Source organism: Monodelphis domestica, chromosome 4, assembly GCF_027887165.1.
Source record: "Monodelphis domestica isolate mMonDom1 chromosome 4, mMonDom1.pri, whole genome shotgun sequence".
NCBI lineage: Eukaryota > Metazoa > Chordata > Mammalia > Didelphimorphia > Didelphidae > Monodelphis > Monodelphis domestica.
The window spans coordinates 297,103,074-297,120,467 of record NC_077230.1 but is presented as its reverse complement, the minus strand read 5'-3'; the positions used below and the strand labels follow the sequence as shown (position 1 = coordinate 297,120,467).

The 17,394-nt window shown below is 37.8% G+C and overlaps 1 long non-coding RNA gene across 1 annotated transcript; it reads left to right on the top strand.

The window, feature by feature from the left end:
- The first annotated feature begins 242 nt into the window (after positions 1–242).
- LOC103095383 (uncharacterized) lies at positions 243–16,526 on the top strand. Its single transcript, XR_008911378.1, has 3 exons — positions 243–501; positions 14,127–14,202; positions 16,408–16,526. It is a non-coding gene; the product is annotated as an uncharacterized LOC103095383 (long non-coding RNA).
- Positions 16,527–17,394: the final 868 nt, after the last annotated feature.

Genomic DNA, 17,394 nt, shown 5'->3' with positions numbered 1-17,394 from the left:
CCTTTGGAAATCATCTATTTCCTTATTACTTTATAGCATAATAGGATTCCTTCATATTCACATATCACAACGTATTTAGCCATTCTTCAACTGATGGACATGTTATTAGTTTCCAGTTTTTGCCAACTCAAGGAGAGCTGCTATAAATATTTTTATACATAAAGGACCTTTTCTACCTTCTTTGATCTCTTTTTTGGTATAGGCTTAACAATGGGTTGGATCAGTGGACTCACAGTTAGTAACTTACTGTGTATAATTCCAAATCGTTTTCCAGAATTTGTTGTTGTTCAGGCATTCCAATCATGTCTTACTCTTTATGACTCCATTTGGGGTTTTCTTGGCAAAGATTCTAGAATGGTTTGCCATTTTCATCCCCAGGCCATTTTACATATGAGGAGACTGAGACTTTCCAAAATGGTTGCACCCATTTACAGAGTATTTTTTCATAATCCTTCAACATTCATCATTTTCCATTTTTTGCCATCTTTGCAAATCTGACAGGTATGCGGTAGAATCTGAGAATTGCTTTAGTTTGCATTTCTCTAGTCGTGATTTAGAGCATTTTTATATGACTATAACTAGTTTGAGTTTCTTCCCTTGAGAATTATATGCTCATATCTTTAGACTACCTATAATTTGAGAAATGGCTCTTTTTTTCCTATATATTTATATGAATAAGTTCTTTACATGTCTTGGAAATGAGACTTTTATCAGAGAAACTTCCTGCAAAGATTTCCCCCCAGTAATTGTTTTTTTTTAATTCTCAGTTTAATTAGATTTATTTCTGCAAAACCTTTTTACTTTTTTGTAATCAAAATTAGTCATTTTGTCTTCTCTGATCCATTCTATTCTTTGTTTGGTCATGAATTTTGGGAAACCAGTGAAATAAGCCTGAGCAAGACCTTACCTTCCTTATAAAAACAATTACCTTCATGTATTATTTTATTGTCCTTGGGATTGGGCTGTCCTAGACTTCTTTAATGTTTGACTTGTTCTAATATGTGTGTTATGGTGTACTACTTTTCAAAATGTTAGCTTCTAATCCCAATGAGCAGGTTGGCAGATACCCTGGTGAAAGAAATGATACTACCGGTGGCTTCCTTGCTGATTAGAAAAGCTAACCAGAGGTGGCAGCAGAGGTGTCTCAGTGGATAGATAGCCAGAACTAGAGACAGGAGGAGGTCCTAGGTTCAAATGTGGCCTCAGACTCTTCCCAGTTGTGTGACCCTGAGCAAGTCACTTGACCCCCATTGCCTAGCCCTTACTGCCTTGGAATCACTATTTAGTATTGATTCTATGATAGAAGGCAAGAATTGGTTTTGTTTTGTTTTTTTAAGGAAAGTAACCAAAGAGATAAAATTGGGGATGCATGAAAACTGAGGAACCAATGCCCAATAGGACCTTTGATATATTCCCTTCCTCCTTCTACCATGATGGCCTTAAGACCATAAGTCCTGAGATTCCATATTCACATTCTTATGGCAATTCCTCTTAGTCCTTCTACTCTTTAGCCTTCCCTTTTGTAAATTAGTCCATTAAACATTTATTAACTGCCTACTTAACTAAATAAGGAGCTCACCACCTAATATGCCATAATGGAAAAATAAAGCTCTTGTTTTAGTATCACTGCCTTTCTTCCTGTTTGGTGAAAACATCTTCCATCCCTAAACTACTGGGAAGGATAGACTCACCAATCCCAGCTGATCTTTTCAGGTCATCCCTAGATAAAATGCTATTGACCCTAAGCCTGACCCTAAGTGAAAATGAGAAAGTGAAATCGCACCCTTGACCTCAAAAAGGAAGTAGTGAGTGTTCATAGGCTATACAAAAGGAAAAAAAATAAACCCTTTTAACTGAAAGTTCTGGTCTTTGAGTGGGTAAGGAGGAAGGGATTGCTAGAGACACCTCCATGACCAGTCAAAAATCTGTGTAAGAAAAAAGAGAAATAGTGTTTTTCTCTTCTCTACCTTGAGAGCAGCTGATAGGAACTAGGAGAGGAAGGGCCCCAAACAGGCCTTTTTCTTTGGCCTTGAAACTTTTCCAGAAACCTAATGGCCATCAACAGAGATTTTAAGTAAGTTATTTTCTTTAACTTTCCTAAATACTTTATAAGAAAGGATTCTAAGATTTTTTATTTTGATAATTTCTTCATGTATGGGAGTTATTTTGGAGGATAGGACCATTTGTTTTCAAGCTAAAATTTCCCTTGAGTATTAAGTGTGTGATTGCTAAACATTGCCACCTTAAGGAAAAGTTTATTTTGCATGATTCATTAGGGCACAAAATCTATCCAAATATGTCTCCTTGATCCATAATCCTAGAACATAAAAATATTATTCCTATTTTCATTCACAGCTATATTCCTATATCTACAATACTGCATATATAGCTTTCTTAAACATATTTTATGCTTTGTGTTTCTTTGGAAGTATAGAAAGCCCATAGATCATTTCTCAGAATAATGTCCTTAAATAAATGAAAAGAATGTTAAATTTATAGTTTAGTCAAGATAAAGATATAATTTCTTCCCCATCCAAGATCATTGACCCCCTGAATTCTCTTCACATAGTACATGGACACCAGGTTAAGAACTCTTGTTCTAGAGGGAGCCTAGACCCAAATGCTTAGGTTGTGCTACAATATCCCACTAATCAACAATATGGACTTTTTAAAAATCCTGCATGATGTCACGTGAAATTCCTAAAGGTTCTACATCTGCCATGATGTCAACTGCTACGTGAGTATAGGTAAAGTCTCTGCCTGTGCCAAGGAGAGTAAAGCCCACAAATTTCCTCTCCTGATTGTCAGCCCAAGTTAACAGTCCATCCATGCTATATTATAGGCAAAAAAGTCACCTCTGCTTACCAACCTTCAGTCAAGTAGTCAGTGAGCCAGTCAGCAAATATTTATTAAGTGCATGCCCCACTCCCAAAAAATTCCCTTCTCTAGCTATAGAGAGAGTAAACAGCCTTGTCAGGGTCAGAACTATAGGATCATAATACCCCATTCCAACAGAATCCAGCCTGTGCAACAACCAAAAGTGTGACTCCTTAGGGCAAAGCGGTCATCCAATACCAAAAGAAGGCCAGGCTGTGAGCCCAGCTGCATGCCCTTGGGGAAGGGGTTTGGCAATTTGATGAATGTCCTTGAGAAAATTTCCCAACTGGGTGACTGTGGTAGTCCATAAACCCTCAATGATATTCTGAGCCTAGCCATTCTTGCAACAGTCTATGTCCATTCTAGACTCCACCACCCCGAGCCCCTCCTACAATGGACCGGGACAATTGCTGATCTTCTTTTGTTCATTGCCCAGCTAAAGCTGTTGATGCACATCTTCCCCCTTGAAGTTCTGCTCCAAAAATATCACATGAATTTTCCTAGGCTAGAGGTAGGGAGGAGTGGAGAATTTACATGGATGTCCAGTTAGACAACTGAAGACAGCTGTCATCTCCTACTTTACCCCCAAGGTTTCCATTTTCCAGGATAAATATCTCTAATTCTTGAACTTATCCTCATGATTTTGAAACCCCCCTGTAGCCTAGTTGCCCTCCTCTAGATGCTGCACAGAAGAGAATAACAAGATGATATCTATCAGCTTCCCAATTTGTGATACATGAGGTTGTAAGAACATAGTTTTAGAGCAGAAAGGATTCAGAGGATATTGAATACAACTCCCCCTGTTTTATGGATTAGGAAATTAAGGCCAGAGATATTAAATGGCTTGCCTGGTGTCCCGTAACTAGTAAGTATCTAGGACAAGATTTAATCCTAGGTCTTCCTGAGTGGGTTTACTCTGGTATCATATCTACAAGGTCACACATAGTCTAACACATATATTATTCTGAATGGTCTATACTATACACTCACTTTCTCTCTTTTCTTTCTCTCCTCTCTCTTTCTCTTCTTTTCTCTCTCTCTTTCTCTTCTCTCCCTCTTCTCTCTTTCTCTTCTCTCCCTCTTCTCTCTCCTCTTCTCTATCTCTTCTCCTCTTGTCTCTGTCTGTCTGTCTGTCTGTCTGTCTGTCTCTCTGTCTCTCTCTCTGTGCCATATTCAGAAGAGCAAGAGCACAGCAGAGTCCTGAGACTCCCCTCTGTATTTGGAGTCTTGGTCCAGAAATGACTTTCCTGTTCAGAGACAATCCATTGTCTCTAATTCTTACTCCTGAAGCTTATGACCTGATTCAAACATTTCTCAACCCAATGCTGCTGCCTCTGCTCAGTGCCTCCTTTGGGGTTACATGATTCCTTCCTCTCCTGGGCTATGCAGTTCCCTGATAAATGGGTCTTTTAAAGGACCTAGAGACTGTGATGACATGTTGATTTCCCTGTAAAGAACTAGATGATGTTTATTCTCCCTTGATTTCTCAATGGTTGCCTAGCTTTGTTGTTGTTCAGTTGTGTCTGACACTTCATGACTCCATTCAGGGTTTTCTTGGCAAAGATACTGGAATGGTTTGCCATTTCCTTCTCTAACTCATTTTACAGATGAGGAACCCAAAGTAAACAGGTTTAAATGACTTTCTCAAGGTCACACAGCTACTATGACTAAGGCTAGATTTGAACTCAGGTCTTCCTGTCTCCAAGACTGATGCTCTATCCACTTCACCACCTAGCTGCCCCCCAAAAAAGTTGATTATTTCCCTCTCCAGTGGATCAAGGCAGGGGTTGAATGACTTGCCTGTATACATATAGCTAGTAAGTGCCTGAGGCCAAATTTCAACTTGGGTCTTCCTGAATCCAAGTCCAGCATTCCAAACACTTTGCCATTAGCTGCCCTTTACAGATGTTGCTTAGTTCTACAGCCTTTCTTTTAAAGGCCAAGGCCAGTGATTTAAATGAGCATTAATCATTATTAAGGCATTGTCAATGGGCCAATAAGCATCCAAGACCAAGAGAGCTCCCATCTTATTCAGGAGATATGGTCAATGACAGAACACAAGGTTCATTCCTTTTACCTTGTTGACAAGGAATTAACTTTGTTAAGGGAGCCCTAAGACTATCTCTTCAATGAAATATTTTTAAAAGGAGCAAATTCCTCTGAAGACCTGGGTAAATGCAAAGTCTTTAACCTGGTCCTTGAAACTGGTATTTCTGGTTGCTTTTGGAGAGCTAGTCTGCTGCATCCTAAACTGGCACTCCAGGGAAAACATGCTAGGTTCCAATTATTGCAGCCAAATTTGCAGGAAAGAGATCAATAAATCAGCCAACATGCATTTACTATGTGCCAGGGACTGTCCTAGGTACCTAGGATATAACTACAAAAATGAGATAGTTCTGCTTTCCAGGAATTTATAATCTATTTAAGGGATCACAGACAAGTATGAAATATGGACAAAGTAAATGCAATCATTTGAGGGCATCCTAACAACAAGGGAAAATCAGGAGAGGTTTTTTCTTAAGAAGGTGATGCTTGAGCTGAGCCTTGAAGGGATTCCAAGAAACAGTGGTGATGAGGAGAGAGAGCATGATGAGGAGCGGGGCACAGTCCACAGTGAGGTGGAAGGGGCCCTTGAGAGATTTTCCAGCTGGGTGAGGGTGGTAGTCCGTAAAGCTTTTATGCTCATCTGAGCCTAGCCACTGTTTCAGCTCTAAACTCCCAACCCAATTTACAATGAATTGTGACAATTTCTGATATACCTGGGTTCATTGCCCTGCTAAAGATGTTTAGGGTCATCTACCACTGGAAGTTCTCCTTGGCTGCATTTGGGACAAGGTGAAGATGGGTAACGGACAGGAATAGAACATGTCCTACATGAGGAATAGACAACTTAATGGAGCCATAGTGCATAGAGAAGGCTGAGTCTAGAATCAGGAAGACTCATTTTCTGGAGTTCAAACATGGCCTTAGATGCTTCTTTGTTGTGTGAACCTGGGCAAGTCACTTAACCCTGTTTGCTTCAGTTTCCTCATCTGTAAAATGAGCTGGAGAAGGAAATGCAAACCACTCCAGTGTCTTCTGCCAAGAAAACCCCAAACAGAGTCATGAAGAGTTGGACGTGACTGAAAACAACTGAACAATAACAATAAGAGGAATAATTACAAATAAGCCAGTTGTGCTAGAGCATGGAGTATGGTAGCAAAGTAATCTATAATCAGCCTGGGAAAAAACCCAGCTCAAACCTGATCCAAAAGTGGTCGTGAAGAGTTGAACACTACTGAAATGACAAAAACCAGAAGTAGAATGAGAAGTATTCCTGGATTGATAAGAAAATAAATTGTGAAATAGAAGAGATTTTAAAGGCTATCTACTTCAAACCTGTCATTTTATAGATGAATAGCTGAGATAGAAATTGTTCTTTTCTCTCCTTCTATTCTGCCTTTCCAAAGACACATTCATTGCCAGAAAAGAAAAGCTCTTGTGATTATTGTTTTTCTCTATATTTAATTATGACCATTTCAGGGAATGTTCATTGTTATGTTCAATCAATTGTTGACCCTGAAATTAAGAGAGACAGAGAGAGAGAGAGAAGAGAGGCAGAGAGAGGGACAGAGACAGAGACAGAGAGACAGAGACAGAGACAGAGAGACAGAAAGGCAGAAAGGCAGAGAGAGAGAGAGAGAAAGACAGAGAGAGAGAGAGAGAGAGAGAGAGAGAGAGAGAGAGAGAGAGAGAGAGAGAGAGAGAGAGAGAGAGAGAGAGAGAGACTTCAAGGAGAAATTGAAAGTCAGAATTTGGTTTCATTCCCTTTGGCACATCTGCACTGTGCTAACTTTAGAACTTTTTGAATTTGATTTTAAACTTTTCTTGCTTTTGCACAGCTATATTCGTCTTCTTTCTGCCTACTGATTTCTGGCCTATACCCAATTCCATCAGTGTAGCATTAATATGCATATACTCTTCTTGGTATTCTGCTGCCTATTTGATATTAACATGTCACACTTCCTGACATATCCAAAATAATTTTGGGGGTGAATCTCAAAAATAATACATAAAAGAGTATGCCCTTTTCATCCATTTGAGAATAAGAAGATTATTGTTTTTGAATGACTCTCCTGCCTTTCCAGTGTTCTTACATCTAACCTTCTTTGACACGTACTCTGCAATTCAGTGACATCAGTCTCCCTGATGTTCCTCATACAGGACCCTCCATCTCCAACTCTGGGCATTTTCCCTGGATGTCCTTCCCTCATACTTGGAATTCTTTCAGTCATCTCTGCCTCCTGGCTTCCTTCACTTCCTTCAAATCCAGTCAAAATCCTACCTTCTATGAGAAGCCTTTCCTGGTCTCCCTTCATGCTGATACCTCTCCTCTGTTATCTCCAATTTCTCTCTTGTTTGTACCTAGTTGTTTGCATGTCTTCTCCCTTCTTAGACTGCGAGCTCCCTGAGAGCAGGGATTACCTTTTGCCTTTCTTTGACTCCCAAATGCTAACCCACAGGCTGGCACATAGTAGATGTTTAATAAATACTTGTTGATTGATCTGACTGAGTATATTTCTATTCCTTCATTAGAATTTGCATGAACTTCCTGGAGTTGGAGATTTCAAAGTGGTCTCATACAGTGCAAAAGTTCCCACAGTAAAATATATTTGATGATGCTAATGCAAATGGCCTTTTCAATGCTGAATAAACCATAGAAATAACCAATAGATCTTACTTCCTAAACTCATTAATGATAGGATATATTTCAGAAGAGTACAAAATGGTGTCAGTATAGGGTGAATAGAATAATGGTGGTCCCAGAGAGGAAAAGAATGCAGGTTGTGGAAGGAAGATTCTTCTGAGATGCTTGTTGAGCTGAATTTGTTCAACCGAATTGAAACAGAAAAAAATTAATTGCTACCTATCACTTTTAAAAAATCCTTACTTTCTGTCTTAGAATCACTGTTGTACATTGGTTCCAAGGCAGAAGAGTGGTAAGGTATAGGCAATGGGGGTTATGTGACTTGCCCAGGGTCACACAGCTAGGAAGTGTCTAAGACCAAATCTTGAACCCAGGACCTCCTGTCTCTAGCCTGACCCTCAATCCACTGAGCCACCCAGTTGTCCCCCTACCTATCACTTCTATCAAGGCATTTACAAGGGAGCTTGGTAATAAGAATGGGTCATTGAGCCTTAAAGAGGCAGCATGGTTCACTGGATAACAATCAATCAACAAACATGTATTAAGGGACTACTATATGCCAGGCACTATACTATGCCATGGAGATGCAAAGAAATACATTGACCCTCAAGAGGCCCACATTCTAATGGTAGAGAGAGCATGTATATAAATAAATAGGGGTATACAAAATACAAACAGAGTATCTGACATCTAACCTTGGAGGTTAACTGTTGTTAACTTGGAGGTAACTGTTGTAGTTGGAGGGACTAAGAATGCCCTCCTATAAAAGGTAATATTTGAAGAAACAGCTTAGGTGACCCAACAGATAGAGAGCCAGGCCTGGAGTCAGGAGGACCTGGATTCAAATCTGGCCTTGGACACTTCCTGGCTGTGTGATTCCAAGCAAAAGTCACTTAACCTCTTTACCTAAGCCTTGCCCTTCTGTCTTAGAGTTGTTTCTGTGAAGAGTGGATCAAACTTTCTTTTGTCTATCAATCAGCAACTTTTAAATTAATCAATCTTATGATTAAAACTTAAACACCCCTACTTAACATTAAGTAAGAGAGTTCACAAGACACTTACTGAAGTGAGTGACAACTCCAGAGGCCACTGCTCTGCCCCTGGGCAGTGCTAGGCAAATTGAAAGTCTGCAATTGGTTCCCATAAAGTGGAGGATGGGACAGGAAGTGATGTGGAAAACAGACTATAAAAATTCCCAAACTTCCTGTCCAAGGGACCTTCCTTCAACTTGGCTCTTGGATTACTTCTTGAAGGACTGCTCCTGGATCTTTTCCTTTGGACATTGGTGTTGGAGGACTTTGTCTTAGGACTTGGCCTTCAATCTTTTCCTTTGGAGTTTGTCTTTGGTGGGTGAGTAGCGGGCCTTCCTTTCCTGGTTTCTGGGGAGATTGGTTCTGGAGATTCCTGCTTTGGCTTTGAAGGAGGCCATGTTAGTGGAACTCTAGCTGAAGACACCACCAAATGTGGGGAAGCCCCTATAGGGCTAAGCCTCACTTCACTAGAGAAGGGCTGGTAGCTTGCAAAAACCTATCTCTTTAGCTACCTTTTTTCCATTTTCACTCTTTCTACCTCTTTGTAAATTAAGCTACTAAAAGTAATTTTGACTTAAGTTATAATATCTTTTCATCGGCAACCACAATATTACAATAGAATTCTCATATTAGCATAAAAATCTAAATTTATATTCTTACATTACTAAGACAGAAAGTAAGGGTTTAAAAACAGAACATTTGAGCTCAACCTGGATTTCTACGAGGTAAGAATTCCTACGAGGGAGAGCATTCCAGGAATGGGAAAACAACCATTACTAAAACATGGAGAATGGACATAGAATGTGATATACTAGTGCTAGGAATAACATGGAGGCCACTATGGGTGGATTGTGGAGTGAGTGAAGGTAGTAAAGTACAAGATGACTGAAAAGGTAGGGAGGGATCATATAGTAAAGAGTTTTAAATAGTCTCAGGATATAACATTGGATTTTGAGTCAGGAAACCCTGGGTAGAAACTGACCTCTGACATTTATGAGTTCTATGACCTTGGGAAAGTTACTTACCCTTTCTTGGCCTTGATTTCCCCATATATAAGATGAGAATAATACCCTAAAAATACTTATCTTATTGGGTTGTTATAATATTAATAATAGCTAATGTTGTATAGCACTTACTTTGTGCCAACCACTGTTTAATTTTTTAACTCATATGATTCTCACAATAACCCTGACAGGTAGGTACTATTATTGTCCCCATTTTATAGGAAAGAAAACTAAGATAAACAGAGGTGTCTTGCAAACTATAAAGTCTAAAGGTCTAAATGTCAGTCATTATTTTTAGCTTAAGCTCACCTACAAATACTTGGTGATGAAAACAGGGGAGGGGGAGCCATGCAGGTGCCCATAGTTTTGGGCATTTTAAGTAGTGGCAATGATGTGAACAAAGGCATGTTGATTTTGTATTTAAATGAGCATAAGAATATTCAGTATGAACAGAGGGCAATGTGGTAAGCTAAGATACAACACCACAGTGAGAAGGATTAAATTGGAATTCCAGTTTCAGTCATTTAATTAGAATAATCAAATTAAATTTGATCAGCATTTAGGCCCTTTGGCAACTGTAAAGATGAGATGATATATACCCGGTTTTTAAAAGGAGAAATATATGCAAAGAGTGATTTTTTTTTTTACATTAAAAGTGAACAGAATAGCATACACTAACTGGAATTACTCCTGAAACACAAGTATTTTAAGTTTTGCCCTCCAGTGGTCAGAAGGAAAATTGCATGACTGGCTGAATATATGTAAATAGCACCAATATTTATTTATTTTACAGATTATTTCACATATTTTATTGGAAGTAGGGGATCATTCACAAAAAAGAGAAAATATGTGGGGGCTATTAAAGGATGGCTTTTCCTCTTTCCTGACTCCCATCCCTTTATATTTCTGAACTTTATTATTGGATTGATGTTGATTAATCATTTGGCATTTATGAGGGAGAAAGCTACATCTAACATATGCTACTTAAATTAAGCAGCTTATTGGCTCATCATTTCTAGGGAGTAATTTAGAACCATGCCCTAAAATCTCTAAACTGTGTTTATGCTTTGATTAGTATTTTACACCCCAAAGAAATCCAATAAGGAAGAAAAGGACTCATATATATGTGTGTATACATATATGGCATATGTATGTGTATATGTGTGTGTTTCTAGGAAGAAATTGAAAACTGAGAGGATATCCATCAACTGGGGAATGATTGAACAACTATAACTATAATGGCAAATCACTGAGTCATACATAATAAATGATGAAAAGAATTAATTTAGAGAAGGCTGGGAAGACTTGTATAAGCCAACACAGAGTAAACTGAGCATAATCAGAAAGATAAATTATAAAGTAATGAAAATATTACAAAGAAAAATTACTTTTAAAAGCTTCAGAAATATGGTCAGCGAAATGTCTAATCATAATTCCAGAAGGCTGATGATGAAGTATGCTGCCCAACTTTTGACACAGTGATAGACCCAAGATGTAGAGTGGGCATGGCCCATTTTTCAGGCATGTCCAATAAGGGGATTTGTGTGGCTTGGCTATGCACATTTGGTACAAGAGTTTTACTTTTCTTTATTCTCTAGGGTGGAGGGAGGTAAGAAAATTTAATGATAGGACTGCCAAAAAGGAAAAAAATTAAAGAGATAAGAGTCATTGAACATTTTTAAATCTGTAGGATAGACTAGAAGGAAGGAGGACCAGAAGGATGTGTAGACAACAAACAGGATAGCTTTGAAAGTTACATGCTGAATTTATTCTGTTCTAATAAGGAAAAGTCAAGTCAGCAAGCAGTAATAAAGTATATACTACAAGCACCACCAATACAAAAAAAAAAGGCAAAAGCAGTCATTGCTCTCAAGTAGCTTAAAGTCTAATGAGGGAGGCAATGTGAAAACAAATATGCACAAAGTTGTATTCAGTATAAATTGAAGAAAATCTCAGGAGAAAGACACTAACATTAAAAGGGTTTAGGAAAAGCTTCTAGAAGAAGCCTATCACCAAATCTTGAAAGAATTCAGAAAGAACAAGGAAGCAGAGATGAAGAAGAAAATTCCAGGCATGGAGGACAAATAGAGAAAATGTTTAGAGTCCCTGGATAGCATAGGGGGATTAAGAGTATGGTGTAAGAGTATTGCAAAGGTAGGAATAGACTAAATGGTAAAGGTATTTGAAAGCCAGATTATGTTATATTTGATCCTGGAGCTTTTAGAGTTCATTATATATGGTGACATGGTCAGACCTGAACTGAAGGAAGATCAATTTGGCAGCTGAGTGGAGGGATCACGAACTGGAGTGAAGAGAGAGTTGAGCTAGGGAAACCAATCAGCAGATTATTGCACTAGCTACCATCACCAGGTGTTAAGTGTGCCCTTCTTATCTATTGGTATCTGTGTCAGAAGAGAGAAGAGAAGTGTAGGAAATATTGCAAAGGTAAAATCAAAAGGGCTTATAAACTGATTAGATATGGAGGAAGTGGAGAGAAAAGGAGTACAGTGATATTCTGGATTATAATAGGAAAGTTAGGAAGAGGATTTTTGCAGGGAAAATAGATGATGGTGGAAGTGATACAAGGCTAAGGCTTGGCAGGGCACAACTGGCAATATGATAAGTGGACAAGGGACTCAAAAAAGAAAAACAGTATAAAATAATTTTAAAAAACAATATAAATTGGCCCTTCAAGGTATCAAGATGGGGAAAGGAGGGGAATGTGGCTAGTTCTGGGAGATCACCTGGGAGAGAACTGAGGAATCAAGGAATTGGAGGTCATGATGTAGATTAAGAACAGGGTTTGGTGTTATAAAGCAGAAGGTGAAGTGGAATGTCAATAGATTGTGATCAGATAAGGAACTTTCAAGATTAATGAATATGTAAATGGAACACTTGTAGGTGATGGCAAAATGAAGGATACGACCATCTCTATGTGTTGCTGAGGAAGGTTGGGATACTAAATCATGGGATATAAGGGAATTAAAGTACTGGAAAGGTAAGGTGTTTGAGGGAGTCTCAATATGTTCATTTTCCAATTTTTCTTGTAGATTTTCAGCTAAGTAGAAACATTTTTGACAATTTTTTTTAACATTTTAAAACTTAAATTTTCTCCCTCTATACCTTCCCCACATCACTTGAAGATAATGATATAGTCTGATATAGATTATACCTGTACTTTAATGTAATACATATTTCTATATTGCATATGTCATGATAGAAGACATCTATCACACATAAAAAAGAAATTTCATGAAGGAAATATAGTGGGAGATGTCACACTATGATCTGCATTCAGACTCTAAAAGTTCCTTCTTTGTCTGTGAATATAAGTTTTCATGTTAAAATCTTGGAGATTTACTTTGCTGATAATGGTTTAGTCCTTTTTAGCTGATCATTGTAATAATATTGCTGTTACTATATACATTGTTCTCTTGGTTCTGCTCACTTCACTCTGCATCAGTTCATATAAGTCTTTCCAGGCTTTTCTGAATTCATTCTGTTCATCTTTCCTTATGACACAATATTATTCCATTACAACAATATACTATACAACAATACAATATACAATATATTATTATTCCATTACAACAATATACAACTTGTTCATCCATTTCCCAAGTGATAACCAACCCTTAAGTTTCCAATTCTTTCCTACTACAAAAATAAAACTACTAAAAATATATTTGTACAGGTAGGTCCTTTCTCTTTATCTCTGACCTCTTTTGGATTACAGACCCAATAGTGGTTCTCAATGTTTTTTTGAAGTCTCCTGGAATGAAATCAGGGACTGGAGAGGAGAGAAAGACTGTGAGTCAGGCACTGAACTCATTGAGGAAAGAGAGAGTCTTGGGGTTGGAGTAGGAGAATGGAACTGTGGGGAGAGTCAGTGAATAACAGCTACCAAAATCTTGATTAGATGATAAATTCAGATGGAATGAACTTCAAAGGAGAGGTCCCTGAGTGATGATGGTAGAGGAAGAAGTTGCAGTGAAGAGCAAGGGGTATTCTAAATTTCCCATAATAATTATTTGAGTAATGGTATATGACTTAAAATGCAATAAATTCTAGAAAGAATGGTGGGAGAAGCTGTAGCATCAGGAGGTAGCCAGGTCTCAGAGGGTGAAAGAAGATGGAAAGATGCGGAAAGGAAACTGTCAAAATGAAAACAAGTTTTTTACCTATAGTGCAAGTATTCCAAAGAGCACAGTGGAAGGGCTTGGTAGCTTTAGAGAGGGACTTTGAAAGAGCAAGCTGTATATGACAGAGATTCACAGCTTCATGTACAATCCTCTTTTTCTGTTCCATTTCATACATAGAAATGTTTATGTTACTTGATGTTTGTTAAAGTCAAAAATAAGCTCAGGATGAAAACATTTTAAAAATAATAAAGTAGCTTACCTACAAAGATGATTCTTCCTTTCTCCATTCTAAGTAAGGGCACATTCAAATTATGTATTTTATGAAGATGTGGACTAGAGACTCAATTTAGAACACAGCATAATTTCACTCTATGTTGTCTCTCAGTAGATATTTGGTTTCACATCGGGCTCATTTTCATTTAGCTGCTTGGCTGGATTTCTGTTCAGTTTTGGCTTTAAAGGTATGTGTTGCTTTTTAATGCTTAACTCTTTCCTGACAGACTTTAGCCACTGGTATTCATTCAAACCAAGATGATGTTCTGAGAGGAGAGGAAAGGAGAGGAGAGAGAGAGAAGGGGAGAGAAAAGAAGAAGAGAGAGAAAGGTAAAAGAAGACAGATGAGAGAGAGAGAGATGAGAGAGAGAGAGATGAGAGAGAGAGAGAGAGAGAGACAGAGACAGAGAAACAGAGAGAGAGAGAGATGAGAGAGAGAGAGAGAGAGAGAGAGAGAGAGAGAGAGAGAGAGCAAGGAAGAGGGAGAGGGAGAAGGAGAGGGAGAGGGAGAAGGAGAGGGAGAGGGAGTAGGGGAAGGGAGAAAAACAGCAAGCCAAACATGTCAGACTCCTTCCCCTTGAATGCAAGTATTCACAGAAGTAGGACAATGGCATCCTTTGGAGGTCCTAAGGAGAGGAATGAAGGATGAAGGGTAAAAAAGGGATGTGTTTATAACACCTCTACAAAACTGGGAGGCATTAGAGAAAATTAAGGAATTTATGTTTGAAATACCTAAATAGAAAGAGACAGAAGCAGAGTTGGGAGAATAAAAAGATAAAAGGCTAAAACTGAGGGTGGTAAAAAGAAAAAAAAAGAAAATACAGAGATTTCAAGCTCTTGAATTTTTTTTTAATTATGAAGTAAACCTGAACATTCCCATAAACGAAGAATGCCAGAAAATGGAAATTCTATCTAAAACCATGAACCTATTATCATAGGATGATAGTATCATAATATGATTCTGGACAAGTCACCTAACCACTCTACCTCAGAAGAAATTGAACTCAATGGTCTCTGAACCTATGAATCCATGATCCTATAGTGTGGGGAACTCTCTTGATAACTCATCTGTAACTAAAGATCTTACTTATTTGTTAGACTGACCCTCTATTACTGTACATGCCAAATCATAGTGTGATTTAATTGTACTAGCCATAGAAGGCTACCTGAAAAAAATGTTGAATGGTAGAAGTGGAGCCTGAAGGAGCAGAATGGAAGTACAATTGATCAGTGAGAAGAATAAACAGGGGAGAATGTGAGAAAAATCAGGCAGCCCTAAGATGCTTACATATAAAATATAATTCTAAGAGTTGTTAATCGAGCCAGCCACTTAAAAGAAAAACCCTTACCTTCTGCCTTAGAATCAATACTGGGTATCGGTTCTGAGACAGACCTGTGGTAAGGGCTAGGCAATGGGGGTTAAGTGACTTGCTCAGAGTCACACAGCTGGGAAGTGACTGAGGTCAAATTTGAACTCAGGACTTCCCATCTCTAGCTCTGACTCTCAAACCACTGAGCTACCCAGCTGCCCCCCCCCCCCCCGAGCCAGCCACTTTTGAGGACAATTTGGAACTATGCCCAAAGTGCTACAAAACTGCATACACTACTAGATCTGTATCTCACATAGAGATTTTTTTTTAAAGTAAAAAAGATCTTGTACAAAAATATTTATAGCATCTCTTTGTGGTGACAAAGAATTGGAAACTGAGGGGATGCCCATCAATTGGGGAATGCTGAAGAAATTGTGTTATAGGATAGTAATGGAATAGTATTGAGCAATAAGAAATAATAAGCAGGATTGCTTCAGAAAAAAAATGGAAAGACCTACATGAACTGATGCAGAATAAAGTAAATAGAACCAGGAGAATGTTGTACACAGTAACAGCAATAATGTATGATTGCTGACTGTAAATGACTTAACTATTATCAATAAGGCAAGGGTCCATGTCCAAGGGACTCATGATGAAAGAAGATAACCACTGCCGTGGAAGAAACAGACAAAGTCTGAATGCAGATTGAAATATGCCATTTTTAATTTTATTTCCTCCAAGAAATTTTCTCTAGTGGTACCAATATATGTCTTGTTTCCCAACATTCCAAACAGGTAAACATGTATTATATGATAATATATATATATATATATATATATATATACATACACACCTATATCATATTACCTGCCTTTGAGGGGAGGGGTGGAGAAGAGGGATAAAAAAAATGAGACATCGTTTTTGGATATGTTTAATGTGAGAATTTGTTTCTCTTGGGTAAGCATATTAATTATAATTATACAGTTATAACAAATCATGTATTATATTATTATTGTGTTACATATATCATGTTATATATTAAAAAGTTTAAATAAATATAATTAAATTTTTTTTCAATTTTAGGAGGATATAATTCTCTATGGCCTGAGCACATGGCCTTGAAGGCAAAGAGATTCTGAAATTTTGGCCTTGTTGCTTCCTGGGATTTTTCATAGTCTATTAAAATAAACCTTTTAAGGTCACATCTGAATTGGTTCTTGCTGCATAGATAAACATAGATACAATATAATTAAATCTTTAATCTCTTCTGAGATATATAAATAGTTTTTTATGATTTCAGAAATATTTTTATTACCTGCTCTCTACTTATTCTACAAACCTCTCAGGGCCTCACACTTTTATATATATATATATATATATATATATATATATATATGTGTGTGTGTGTGTGTGTGTGTGTGTGTGTGTGTATATATATATATTTACCTGTTTTGGAAATAACAACTGTAAAACATCCGTAAGTCCAAATGCTATGAATCTCATAGTTCTTGGATTGTCCAATAAGTTTCTACCAATGACAATGTAATATTTCTGATTAAGAGATCTGAGCTGGCACAACATTTTCATTTTATGCAGGGTCTGGATAGCTTTCAAATCCCAGAACATCAAGAAATTCTTCTGGGAAATCATTTGTTATAGCATCTAAAGCTTTGCGTTTTAGTGGTTATATTCCAGGCTTTATGTGATTAAGGTTAAGTATTTTGTAGCCCAGCAGTGTCACCTTAAAAACTTAAACACTTTACAAGAAGGTCAGGCTTTTTGGCAGTTTTTCTGCTTTTGTAACTCATCTTTATGACAAAGAATCTTCATGCATACAAATATGTGTACTTATATGCCTCCTCGGTTCTATGGCAGAAATTAAATCCTGAGCATATTCGGTTATTTAAGAAAATAATAAAGAGGCATAGACAAGAAGCACTGAATTAAAAAAAAAAGATATAAAGAGATTTGGAGGGAGAGAGCCCTAGAAGCTGTGTAAAACAAGAAAGGCTTCATGTCGAAGATGACCCTTGAAATGAGCCTTGAAAATCAGGGAGAAGTGCATTCTAA